Source organism: Lathyrus oleraceus, chromosome 4 (genome assembly GCF_024323335.1).
Source record: "Lathyrus oleraceus cultivar Zhongwan6 chromosome 4, CAAS_Psat_ZW6_1.0, whole genome shotgun sequence".
Classification (NCBI taxonomy): domain Eukaryota; kingdom Viridiplantae; phylum Streptophyta; class Magnoliopsida; order Fabales; family Fabaceae; genus Lathyrus; species Lathyrus oleraceus.
In genome coordinates, this window is record NC_066582.1 from 43,867,867 (window position 1) to 43,880,980 (window position 13,114).

Here is a 13,114-nt window from a genome sequence, read left to right on the forward strand (position 1 = left end):
ACCATTTGACCTCTTAGCTTTTATAGGGGATGGCGATTGCCATACCCCATGTGGCGAATGCCACCTTCACAAAACATGGAGACTTGATCTTTGTGACCGTTCGGTCATGGGACACATTAGTCACATCATGGCTAGCCTAATGGCGAACGCCATGCTGGTTGCCGTGAGTGTAAAATGTGCATTTTTCTTTGTTTTTCATCTGATTTGCCTCGTTTCTTCACGTACAGCTCTCACAGGATTAAGTACCTGAAATCTAGACAAAATACCAACATAATATTAGAAATGAAATAAAAATGACAGTCAAACATGTGCAAATCGAGCCAAATATGTGGTGTGTTTCAGTGTTATCAAAACCTCCCACACTTAAGCCATTGTTTGTCCTTAAGCAAACATTCATGCTCATAAGAAGAAAAATAGTGGTGCTCATGTAATCATTCTAGGCTAAAGACTCTAATTCGTTCAAGGTCATATTGATAGGAACTAACTCGCAAACTAAGAGTATCATAACAACAAATTCTGCATTCGCGGTCATAAATCTCCTTCCTATACAAACGAATACGCATCATGTCATTATGCATAGGCCTAACTTACTTATTCCATTTTTTTCATCCTTTTTCATTTAGGCGCAATCATATTAAGGTTGTTATCTGTACACACACGGAAAACAAACATGTTAGTAACCATGATCCATATCATGTCAAAACTTTGATGATTTATGCAATATTCTCATAAGTTTCACAACCGTTAGGCTAAATGAACGGGTGAGGGTCACTAACTTAGAAGGCGTATTCTTTTTTCTATTTCTTTCTTTTCCAGATTTGACTTTTCTTTTTCTTTCTCTTTAGCACGGGATCATTCACCTATTTGCATCAGTCCGCTTACTCAGTGGTACTTTAGATAGTGTTGACTGCTAAGATAAACGGTTAAAAGACTTATTTAGGGATGAGATTTCAAGGCCACAGCATAACAAGTATCCAGATCGATCTCTATAATTAGGATACTTACAATGTTAAGACGATACTGATCTTTTGGGTTTTTTCTCAAGTCTTTATAACACGTCCTTAACTTATCTAATAGCCTAAAATTTTAAAATAAACAACTTTTTTTCTTTGTCAATTTTTTTTGGTATGACTCATTAAATGGAATAATTGATAAACAGTAGAAAACAACACATAAAGACTCGACAACACATGGAAGTGATATAACAGACAAACTAAACTAGTGAATGAAATCCTAAGCAATAATAATAATACAATAAAAATCTAGCTAAAAAAGATAATAATAAAGAAATGAAAACAATAAGGTTCCTCTCCCACACTTAAACCGAATATTGTGTAAGACCCCAATTTTGACCCTAAGATCCCTCATGTTATCTCATCATATGCATTGGCTTAGGGATCACACCTTAACATCCTCCTTACCCCTCATTCGTTGGGTTTGCATTGGGAGAGGTAACCCATCACATTTGATTATATCATACTTTGTTTTTCATTATTTACTAACCAAAATGCCAAAAATATGTCAATGTATAGTTTGTTACTTTTGTAGGTAATGTGCGTGTTCACCCATGCTCCACCAAGCTCACAACTAGGGTTTGAGACCCTCAATGCAAGGATAGTAATCAATATATGGTTTACATTGGCTTTAGACATCATATATGTATCCCTATGGCATTCACATATCATTTTGATCAAGAATTCATCAAGAGATTGAAGCTTGTTTGCCTTGGAAACCCTAATTCATCTGGGTATCTTGTGTGACTTCCTCAACAAGTTTCTTCAAATATTTGATCAAATATATCAAGGGATACTTAATATTACATCATCTTACACATATATGATCCCCCATGAGTCCCAAATATCAAGAGAATGTCAAGTTTGCAAGATGGTTCATGGTGGTTGACTAGAGAAAGTCAACTAGTCAAAACTGGGGTTCCCTAGACCCTATCTCCTACAATATTTGTCATATGAAAATGATTCCAAGATAAAGGTTACTCCTTATGATATTCCAAACAAATTTCATGTTAAATTCAAGAGTTATTTTTTCTTGGAAAGTCATTTTTTATGGTGAAAGATTATAGGTCATTTTGTCTAAACCCTAGTTAGGAGGTCAACTTCCAAGGATCATAACTTGCTCATTTTTTATGAGATGAAATCCATTCAAGATCCATGATTAAATTAAAGATGTAATTTTCAACTTTTATTTTTAGAATAAGTTCAAGTTCAACTTTCAAATGCATGTGTCAAGAAAAAACATTATAGGTCATTTTGGGCCATTACCATTGAACAAGTGATTTTACTCTACTTCTAAAATGTATAACTCCTTCATGCCAAATACAAATGAGGTCATATTTGTGACCAAATTGAATAGGTTTGAAATAACTACGACTTTAATGAAGGAAATTTATCCATTTAAAGTCCATATCAAAAGTTATTCAAGGTGGAAGAAGTGAACATTTGGCTTGGTACTTAGAAAATTTTCAAATATGTTTGATTTTCCAAACATCCACCTCAAAATTCATCATGATCCAAGTTTCAAATGGAAAAGTGTTCAACATGAAAGTTTTTCCCCTTGATCTCACCTTTCCAAAAAGTCCAATATCACCTCATTTGGCCAAAGAATGAAGGACTTGCGTATGGATTCTTTTTAAGGGACCAATTCGATGATTTTCACCCTCACATTCAAAACTCAAATGCATGGCCACATGACATGATTTCAGCATGATTCATAAGCAATTTTGGACTTGAATACATCACTTGATAGGCCTATCACATGCCCACGCAAGCATGCAATGAAAATTTCTAAATTTGGCAAAATTTGGAAGTGTGTGGAAATGAATCACATTGGATATAAATACAACCCTTCATGCTCAGAATTAAGGACCTCATGCCCAAGCTTTGAACCTGCAATCCAAACCCTCACCGTTAAAGGATAATCTTGAAGGTTTTCATTTGAAAATCGAGTTTCAAATCTCATTTTGTTTTGAATTGAAACTCCAAGAGTCCAAGCCTCTCTTTGATCTTAATCACTTCCTACAAGCTTCTGAAACCAAGTGAAGCACAATTGGGATCAAGATAAAGCCAGGTTGAAGCTCCCTCGAAGGTAATTTTTTAGAATTTTCATCTCTTTGAGTCTCCCTCAATTCTCCACTATTCTTTATGATTTTAGTTGGCTGAAGTCCTACCAATGTAGGCAAGAAGATTGAGTTGCTTTGAGGTCAAATCGAAGCAACTCAGTTCATGATCCTCAAAATTCAAATCCCTGTATCTTTTTATACACTTATAATTTAAACAAAAATTAAATTATGATAAGCTAACAACAACAATATTAACTTATCAAATATAAATAAATTACATGTATATAGATAAATTTAATACTTTAAACCATGAATTGATAATACTTCGAGAGACAATATTTAATATATGTCTCATAGCAGTATCCATACAAAAAATTGTCAGGTTCTCTTCGCGCCTACAAATAATTTTCATATAATTACTAATTAATACACACAAAGCACAAGTAATACAATGGAAAAATAAAAGAATGTCAAAATCACATGTAATACTTACTTTTAGGAAAAGGAACCTTGACTTTCTAACTTTTAGATTACGTTTCACAAAATTGTAACCCTTAATAGCTCTACACGACGGTAAAAATGAAAAATAAAAAATTATTCAAAACTAAAGGTAAAACATAAGTATTATAAATAATACCGCTTACCCGCTCAAAACATCATGCATCATTTCAATAAGGTTATAGTGTAACAAGCATAACATAATTACAATATTTTGATTCGGATATATAACAACTACTTGCCAATGTGAATTGCATAAACATTCAAAATAGTTAATAATGTGTATAAAATTTATTTATAAAAGAAAACACAAATTAATATATAATTACACATGGTAAAACGGTCTCAGGTATCATTCTTTGTTCTCATCAACTAACTTATTTTGTATGGACATCTTGATAGCCTTTTTTCTCTTTTGTTGAAATTGAATATTAAATGGGTCTAAGAAACAATATTTTCTTAGTTCCCTTTCAACGAACATCTCATGCAAGGACCTAAAAGTTAATGCAAAAGTTAAATTCTTGATGTTAAAGTATGAGAACAATAAATATTGAAATCATCATAAAAATTATACTTACGAGCACCACAATTATAGTACGATTATGTCCAACGAATCATACTACTACGGAAAACACATATGAAACGGTTGTGAAAGGCATATAATGACGGTTGTATGATCGTTGTAGGTAGCATGTGAGTGTAAGTGTGTTATTTACAACCACGGTCTAATGTTTGTTGTAGTAAACTAGAACGTATACTACCTATAACCACGGTTGTATTGAACAATCATAGTAAAATATTTATAGGTCATTGGTTCATTACCCAACGACGCCATTTTTAGCGTTTATTATTCTTGATAGTGCTCTATCTATAACAATGATTGTATTAAACAACAGTTATAAAATTATTTGTTTTTTTAAATATATATTTTTTTTATTTTACAGAATTCTCAATTTTTTAACCTGAATGTTTCTATATCGTATTAGACTAGAAACAACAACACACTCATTTGTGAATTATGAGACATGTCACTTGCTATGAATGTGGAAAACAAGGACACATAAAGATGGATTGTCTAAAACTCACCAAGAAAGGTGGCTTCAAAAGTAGAAAAGAGACGGAATCCAAAAGGAAATACATTGCATGGGATGACAATGAAGTAAGTTCATCATCTGACTCGGAAAGCGAAGAACATGAAAATCTTGTGTTGATGGCATCACACCATTCTGAAGATGAATATGAAGAGGTTAGTAGTGAATTTTCCCCTTATGATAATGATGTTCAAAATGTTATAGATGAACTTCTATATGAATGTAAAGTTCTGTATAAAACGGTGTCAACACAAAAGAAACAAATTTTATCTCTTGAAGAAAAGATTTACACCATGGGAAAATATTTTGAATTTGAAAAACAAAACTTTATTGAAAAACAAAAGTAGAATTTTACATGCAAACAGTGAGTCACTTTCTTTCCAAATTGTCCAATTGAAAAGAGTTCTTGAAAGATATGAAAAAGGACAAATTGGATTGGATGGTGTCCTTAGTCAACAAAGGTATTCTAATGATAAAAGTGGTCTTGGTTACTCTAAATTTCATAAACCAATATCTAATAAAAATATTTCTATTAAGGCTAGTGACCAATCCGCTAAAGGGAAAATGGACAAAGAAAAAGGTGTTCATCATTAATGAAGGATGAAACTAATTATGAAGGGCCCAAGGCAATTTTGGTATCTAACAAAACCTAATTTATTTTATAGGTATGCTTGAAAACCACTACAAATCAATGGTATGTCAATAGTGCTTTTTCTAAGTAGATGACAGGAGATATCAAAAAAATGTCATCTCTAGTCCTAAAAGCCAAGGGATATGTCACTAATAGAGACAACAAGAAAGGATAAATCCGTGGCATATGCAAAGTTGGAGCACCACCTTTCACACTCATTTAAGATGTTCTTTTAAGTATAAGCCAATTTTTTTACAAAGGCTTCAAGGTCAAGTTCACCAAGGATGAATGCTTGATTGAAGATGAAGCCACCCATGAGGTAAAACTCAAAGGTAAAAGAATTAATACTATTTTTATTATTTCTTTAGATGATTTACCTTTGAAAGTAAAATGTCACATGGTAAACAACAATGACTCATGACTTTATCATAAAAGAGTTGCCCATATTCATATAGAACATTTAAATAAATTAGTCAAGCATGATCTTGTCATTAGTTTACCAAAGATAAAGTTTGTCAAAGGTAAATTATGTGATGCTTGTCAAAAGGGAAAACAAACTAAATCAACTTTCAAACCAAAGAATGTGGTGTCTACCACAAGGCCATTATAATTGTTGCATATGGACATGTTTGGTCCATCAAGAACTAAAAGCTTCAAAGGTAATGTATATGCTTTAGTTATTGTTGATGATTGTCTTTTGCTAGCCCAAGATATGAGATTGTTTCCCAAGAACTGACAGTTTCTAGATGTGCTTTTACGTTCCATTTTGTCCCCTGCATAATCTGCATCATAATATCCGAAGAGCCTATACTCTGATGTTTTCTCATACATCAGGCCAAGGTTAGGAGTTCCTTTCAGATACCTTAGGGTTCTTTTAACTGTTGGTAAATGAGATTCCCTTGGATCTGATTAAAATCGGGCACAAAGACATACACTAAAAAGAATGACAGGACGGGTAGCCGTCAGATAGAGAAAAGAGCCCATTATACTATGATAGAGCTTCTGATAAACCTTTTAACTTACTTCTTCTTTCTCCAGAATGCAGGTCGGATGCATGGGTGTCTTTGCTGGTTTGGATTATGACATTTCAAATTTCTTCAGAATATCTTTTATGTATTTACTTTGATATATGTATGTAGCTTCTGAAGCTTGATTGATTTGAATTCCCAGGAAGAATTTTAGTTCTTGCATCAAATTCTCCCTGCATTAGCTCAGAGAATTCTTGACAAACAGAGGGGTTAGTTGAACTAAAAATTATATCATCAACGTATATCTGACATATCATAAGATCATTTTTAATGTTTTTACAGAAGAGTGTAGAGTCAACCTTTCCCCTATAAAGTCATGTTCCAGAAGAAAGTTGCTTAGTCTTTCATACCAAGCTCTATGGGCTTGTTTTAGGCCATACAGTGATTTTTTCAGTTTAAAAACATGTTCTGGACATTTAGAGTTTTCAAAATCTGGGGGTTGATGAACATACACTTCTTCTGAGATGTACCCGTTAAGAAATGCGCTCTTGACATCCATCTGATATAATTTGATGGAGTGATTTACAGCGAATGATACAAGTAAACGAATGGATTCTAACCTGGAGATTGGATCAAAGGTTTCGTTATAGTCAATGCCTTCTTGTTGACTGTAACCTTGTGCCACCAGTCGTGCTTTGTCTGACTACTTCTCCTTTTTCGTTCAATTTGTTTCTGAATACCATCTTGTTCTAATAATATGAATTCCTTTTGGCTTTGGGACAAGATCCCAGACGTTATTCTTTGAAAATTGATCAAGTTCTTCTTTCATTGCCAGAATCCAGTCATTGTCTTGAAGTGCCTCATTACAGGAGGTGGGCTCAATCAGAGATACTAATCCCAAAGGAGTTTCTTCAGATACTTTGAATGTAGACCTTGTTCTGACAGGTTCATCCTTGTTTCCGAGAATCAATTCTTCAGAGATGTTTGGATGATTTCTTGATCTTTTCTGGATAGTTGAGATTTCAGTTGTTTCTGGACTTTGCTTCTCAGCTTCCTCTGATGTTTTAGTCTTTTCGTCAGAACCTGCAAGAGTTATCTCCAAATCTGCAAGTTTTTCAACTAGCTTTGACTTTTCAGAGTCAAGCTTATCATCAAATTTGACATGTATTGATTCTTCCATAATTTTAGTTTCTGTGTTGTATACTCTGTAGCCCTTAGAGCATTCCGAGTATCCTAACATAATACCTTTGTGTGCTTTAGAATCAAACTTGTTCAGATGTTCTTTAGTGTTAAGAATAAAACATGAGCATCCAAAAGGATGGAAGTAAGAAATGTTGGGTTTTCTTCCTTTGCACAGTTCATAGGGAGTCTTCTCCATAATAGGTCTTACAGAGATTCTATTCTGAATATAGCACGTTGTATTTATTGCTTCATCCCAAAAGTGCTTAGCCATATTTATTTCATTAATCATGGTTCTGGCCATCTCTTAGAGTGTCCTATTCTTCCTCTCTACAACTCCATTTTGTTGTGGAGTTCTAGAGCAGGAGAAATCATGGGATATTCCATTTGTATCAAACAGTTCTTCAAAGAACTTATTTTCGAATTGGCCACCATGATCACTTCTGACTCTGATGACTTTAGAGTCAAATTCGTTTTGCACTTTAAAACAGAAGCTAGTGAATACAGAGTGAGACTCACTCTTGTGCTTTTAGAAATTTTACCCATGTCCACCGACTAAAATCATCAACAATAACTAGTCCATAATTCTTTCCATTGACTGACGTTGTCTTAACAGGTCCAAATAGGTCAATGTGGAGAAGTTCCAGAGGCTTAGAGGTGGAAACAACATTTTTCTTTTTAAAAGATGTTTTTGAAAATTTTCCTTTCTGACATGCCTCACATAGAGCATCTGAAGAAAACTTCAGTTTAGGTAGACCTCTAACTAACTCGATTTTATTTAGCTGAGAGAGTCTTCTCATGCTAATATGGCCCAAGCGTCTATGTCATACCCATTGCTCTTCGTTTACAGACATTAAACATTTTATATTTAAAATTTTTAGATCTGAAAGATTTATTTTGTAAATATTGTTTTTCCTCTTGCCAGTGAACAGAACTGTTCCATTATTCTGATTAATTGTTTTACATGTTTTTTGATTAAAGATTATATCATAATCGTTATCACTTAATTGGCTTATTGATAACAAGTTATGCATTAATCCTTCTACATAGAGAACATCAGATATATAGGGAAGAGATCCATTACCAATAGTTTCGGAGCCTCTGATTCTTCTTTTCTGATTTCCTCTAAAACCTACAAATTCAGCATCCTTAAGTTTCAGGCTTTGGAACATATGCTTTCTTCCCGTCATGTGTCGCGATCACCCAGAGTCCAGGTACCATGATTGGTGTCTTAACTCTGCTGCATAGGATATCTGCAACATAAACTATTTTATCCTTTGGTACCCAAAATCTTTTGGGTCCTTTGTGATTAGTTCTCCCAAAGTTTCTTAAAACCTTGGGTTTTCTAGCATTGGTAAAACGTTATGTTTGTGCATGTATGTAATGATAAGAAAATGGGGATTTAGGTTTGTCATCTGCAGAAGATACGTGTTTGTCTTCATTAGGATCATATCATATTCCTCTTTTCTTATTTTGACTGACTCCATAAATCATAGAGGTCATTCTGCTTCTTTCTATCCCATTTTTCAGAAACTTTTGAAAAGCTTTTTCATATTCATATATAATTGTGTTGGAAGTTTGTAGGGCTTGAGATAAAGCTTCTTCAAGTTTTAGACATTGTTTATTTGTGGATTCTTTTTCTCTTGTCATAATTAGAATATCATCCTTTAATTCAGAAATTGTTATCTCAAGCTTATCACATTCTTCAATGGTTCCTTCAAGGACCCTTTTTAATGCTTTAAATTTTTGTTTAAGTTTCTGATATGAGTTTAGAGATTCAGAAAGGCATGATTCAAGGTCAGAGCGAGACAAATCAGAAAATACCTCTTCAGGATCAGATTCTCTTTCTGATGAGTTTCTAGATGTGGTAGCCATGAATGCCACATTTGCCTGTTCTTCTTCAGAGTCTGAGTCTGAGGAATCAGATTCAGAGTCATCCCAGGTGGCCATGAGTCCCTTCTTAGTTTTGAAGGATTTTTTCTTAAATCCTTCTCTTCTGGAGCTTTCCCTCTTGAGCTTTGGACATTCGTTCCTGTAATGACCTGTTTCTTTACATTCATAGCATGTTACCTCTTTGTTTGATTTGCTTCTGGAAGTTGATTTTGAGTGATCTCCCTTGGGTCTTGGTCTTCTGAAATTGTTATTCCTTTTTCTCCATAGTTGTTTTACTCTTCTGGTCAGAAGGGATAACTCTTCTTCATCGTCAGAATCTTCCTTTTCAGAGTCGTTATTCTCTTCTTCAGCTTAGAGGGCTTTGTTCCTTTATGGTTTACATCTCTCATATCTGGATTTCAGGGCTACAAATTTGTTCTTCTTTTGGGGCTCATCTTCCTCAAGTTCTATCTTGTGACTTCTGAGGGAGCTGGCGAGTTCTTCTAGGCTTATTGTAACACCCTTCTAAAATACCCCAAATATTTAATTAAAAATAATAAACATATAACAATTCAGAGTAATTATGCCATTCAAGGGTGTCACACATAATATTCACACCATTCAACAATATAACGGTCATGCTCTTTTATTAATTCAAAACATAAACATTTGCATAAAACGCAGCGGATAGAGATCTCCTCAATCATGTAAAACATGTAACATTCACATGTAAATTATTCAACAACATAAAACAACATAATTAAAAGGTTCCCTCCCGATGTTACATCTATCAGAGCACGACCCACTAAGGAGACTACACTAGACTCCAAGCATTCGCTTCTACTCAACTCATTTCTCGTTACCTGAAAAATAGTTGTAAGGGTGAGTTCCTCAATCGATATAATAAGTATTATAAAATATCATGTCATGTTAAGTAATTTAACACATTAATCACCCTAATCGTATTCGCACATTCAGTAACGGCACACCAACTCAAACATCATGCTCAACACCAATACAACTCATAGTCATACTCAATAGCAACACCACACACGTATAATATTGGAATACATCCATTCATATTATACGCCATACATAATTTATGCAATGAGACTCCACACATGCGGTACCGACTATTCTTGAACATATAGTTCAAGCTCACCGATCAATCCAGATACGGCTACTAAGCTCACTAGTCCCACTCATTTGAGACCTAGTGACTCACTCACTAATTCCTCACTATGGGAATTAGCTACAGCCCCAAAGGCTAGACTATGCACACTAATCACCTAGCATGCCAACATCAACAACAAATCCACAATGATTTACTCACTAATTCCTCACTATGGGAATTAGCTACAGTCCCACAGGCTATGTTATGCACGCTAATCATCTAGCAATGCAACATCAACAACAATCCACAATGGACACATGCTCACACCCTAAGCCATACAACAGTCCATTCACAAATACATGCATAATATATACATTCACAGCATTATGCATTTCACCATACATCATCAACACATGTATCAACACATCATATCATGTCAAATAATTAAACACGGTATTAACACACTCTACTAATACCTATACTGCTCAAAACAACGGGAAATGATCCCTACTACGTCATACATCAGCTAAGTTACATCACTCAGCCTAAACAACCAAAAACTGCACAACAACAGTTCAGGAAAACCACAAGTCTGCCCATACGCGTATTGCCTATGCCCATACGCGTATGGCGCGTTTCCTCGCCCCAACCCATACGCGTATCATCTGTCTCATACGCGTATGCTACGCGTACCACTCTCCCATACGCGTACCAACAGAGACAAATCTACGTTCAAAATATCATTTTCCTCACCCATACGCGTAAGGCCTCCTCCATACGCGTACCAGCCATATCATACGCGTATTGCCTAGTGCCATACGCGTATGACCAGAAACCAGAATTTCCAGATCTGCAATGGCTTTCTCTGCTACGAGATCTATCCAATTCAACCTTCCACAGTCCAAATTTTACACACAATTCATTCATCTCATCTAACACGAATTATCCACTTTCGATTTCACAAATTTCTAACGTTTCTACCCCTAATTCCTACGAATTTCTTCAATTTTAATCCAAATTTCGTTCATCCCAAAAGTTCACAAATTCATCATACATCATTCAATCAGAGGCATATCAATGGTTTCTCACTACCCATCACATATTATCCCATAATACCCATTAATCGGTGATAAACCCCCCTTACCTGAGTTAATCCGGCAAAATCTCTAAGCTCCAAGCTCTTCTCCAACCTTCTTCCTCTTGCTCTGCCTCTTGCCCTTTTCCTCTTTCACGATCGCTTCTCTGTTTTTTCTTCACGTAAAAACCTTTTTACTCCAAATGGGCTCTTTTCCTTATTTCCAACATATATATTTTCCAATAATAATAATAATAAAATTTCCAATTATTTAATTAAATTAATAAATATATTATTAACTCAATTTAAATAATTATTTTATTATTATCGGGGTGTTACAACTCTCCCCCACTAAAAGAGTTTTCGTCCTCGAAAACATACCTCAAGCGAACAACTCTGGGTAAGACTCCTTCATCTTACTCTCCAGTTCCCAAGTCACATTGCCACCTGCTGGTCCTCCCCAAGCTACCTTCACCAAGGCAATCTCTTTACCCCGCAACTGCTTCAACTCTCGATCCTCAATCCTCATAGGTGATGTCTCAACAGTCAGGTTATCTCTCACCTGTACGTCATCTACTTGGACTACATGCGACGGATCATGAATGTACCTCCTCAACTGAGACACATGAAAAACCTCATGCAAATTTGCAAGTGACGGCGGTAAAGCGACACGATAGGCTACCTCCCCTATCCTCTCCAAAATCTGATAAGGACCAATAAATCGAGGTATCAACTTCTTCGACTTCAAAGCTCGACCAACACCAGTTATCGGAGTAACACGAAGAAACACATGATCTCCCTCTTGGAACTCAAGTGACTTCCTCCTCTTATCATGATAACTCTTCTGACGACTCTGAGCAATTCTCATCTTCTCCTGAATCATCTTAATCTTTTCTGTAGTCTGTTGAACAATCTCCGGTCCCACCACAGCACTCTCACCGGACTCATACCAACATAAAGGCGTCCGACATCTCCTACCATACAAAGCTTCAAACGGTGCCATACCAATGCTCGAATGAAAACTATTGTTGTAGGTAAACTCAATCAAAGGCAAATAACAATCCCAAGCGCCTCCCTTTTCCAAAACACAAGCTCTCAAAAGATCCTCTAATGACTGAATGGTCCTCTCAGTCTGACCATCAGTCTGCGGATGATATGCGGAACTCAATCTCAGCTTAGTTCCCAAAGCTCTCTGCAAACCTTCCCAGAACTTCGATGTAAATCTAGGATCTCTGTCCGAAACAATACTAGACGGAATACCATGCAAACTTACAATCTTCTCAATATACAACTCGGCTAATTTCTCTAACGGATAATCCATTCTGATCGGAATGAAATGAGCCGATTTTGTCAACCTGTCCACAATCACCCAAATAGCTTCGAAATTCTTACTTGTCCTCGATAAACCAGAAACAAAATCCATACTGATACTATCCCACTTCCACTCTGGAATAGCCAACGGTTGCATTAGCCCAGACGGCTTCTGATGCTCAATCTTCGACTTCTGACAAGTCAAACAGGAATAAACAAAACTCGCAATTTCTCTTTTCATTCCCGGCCACCAAAATAACTTTTTCAAATCATGATACATCTTCGTAGCTCCAGGATGA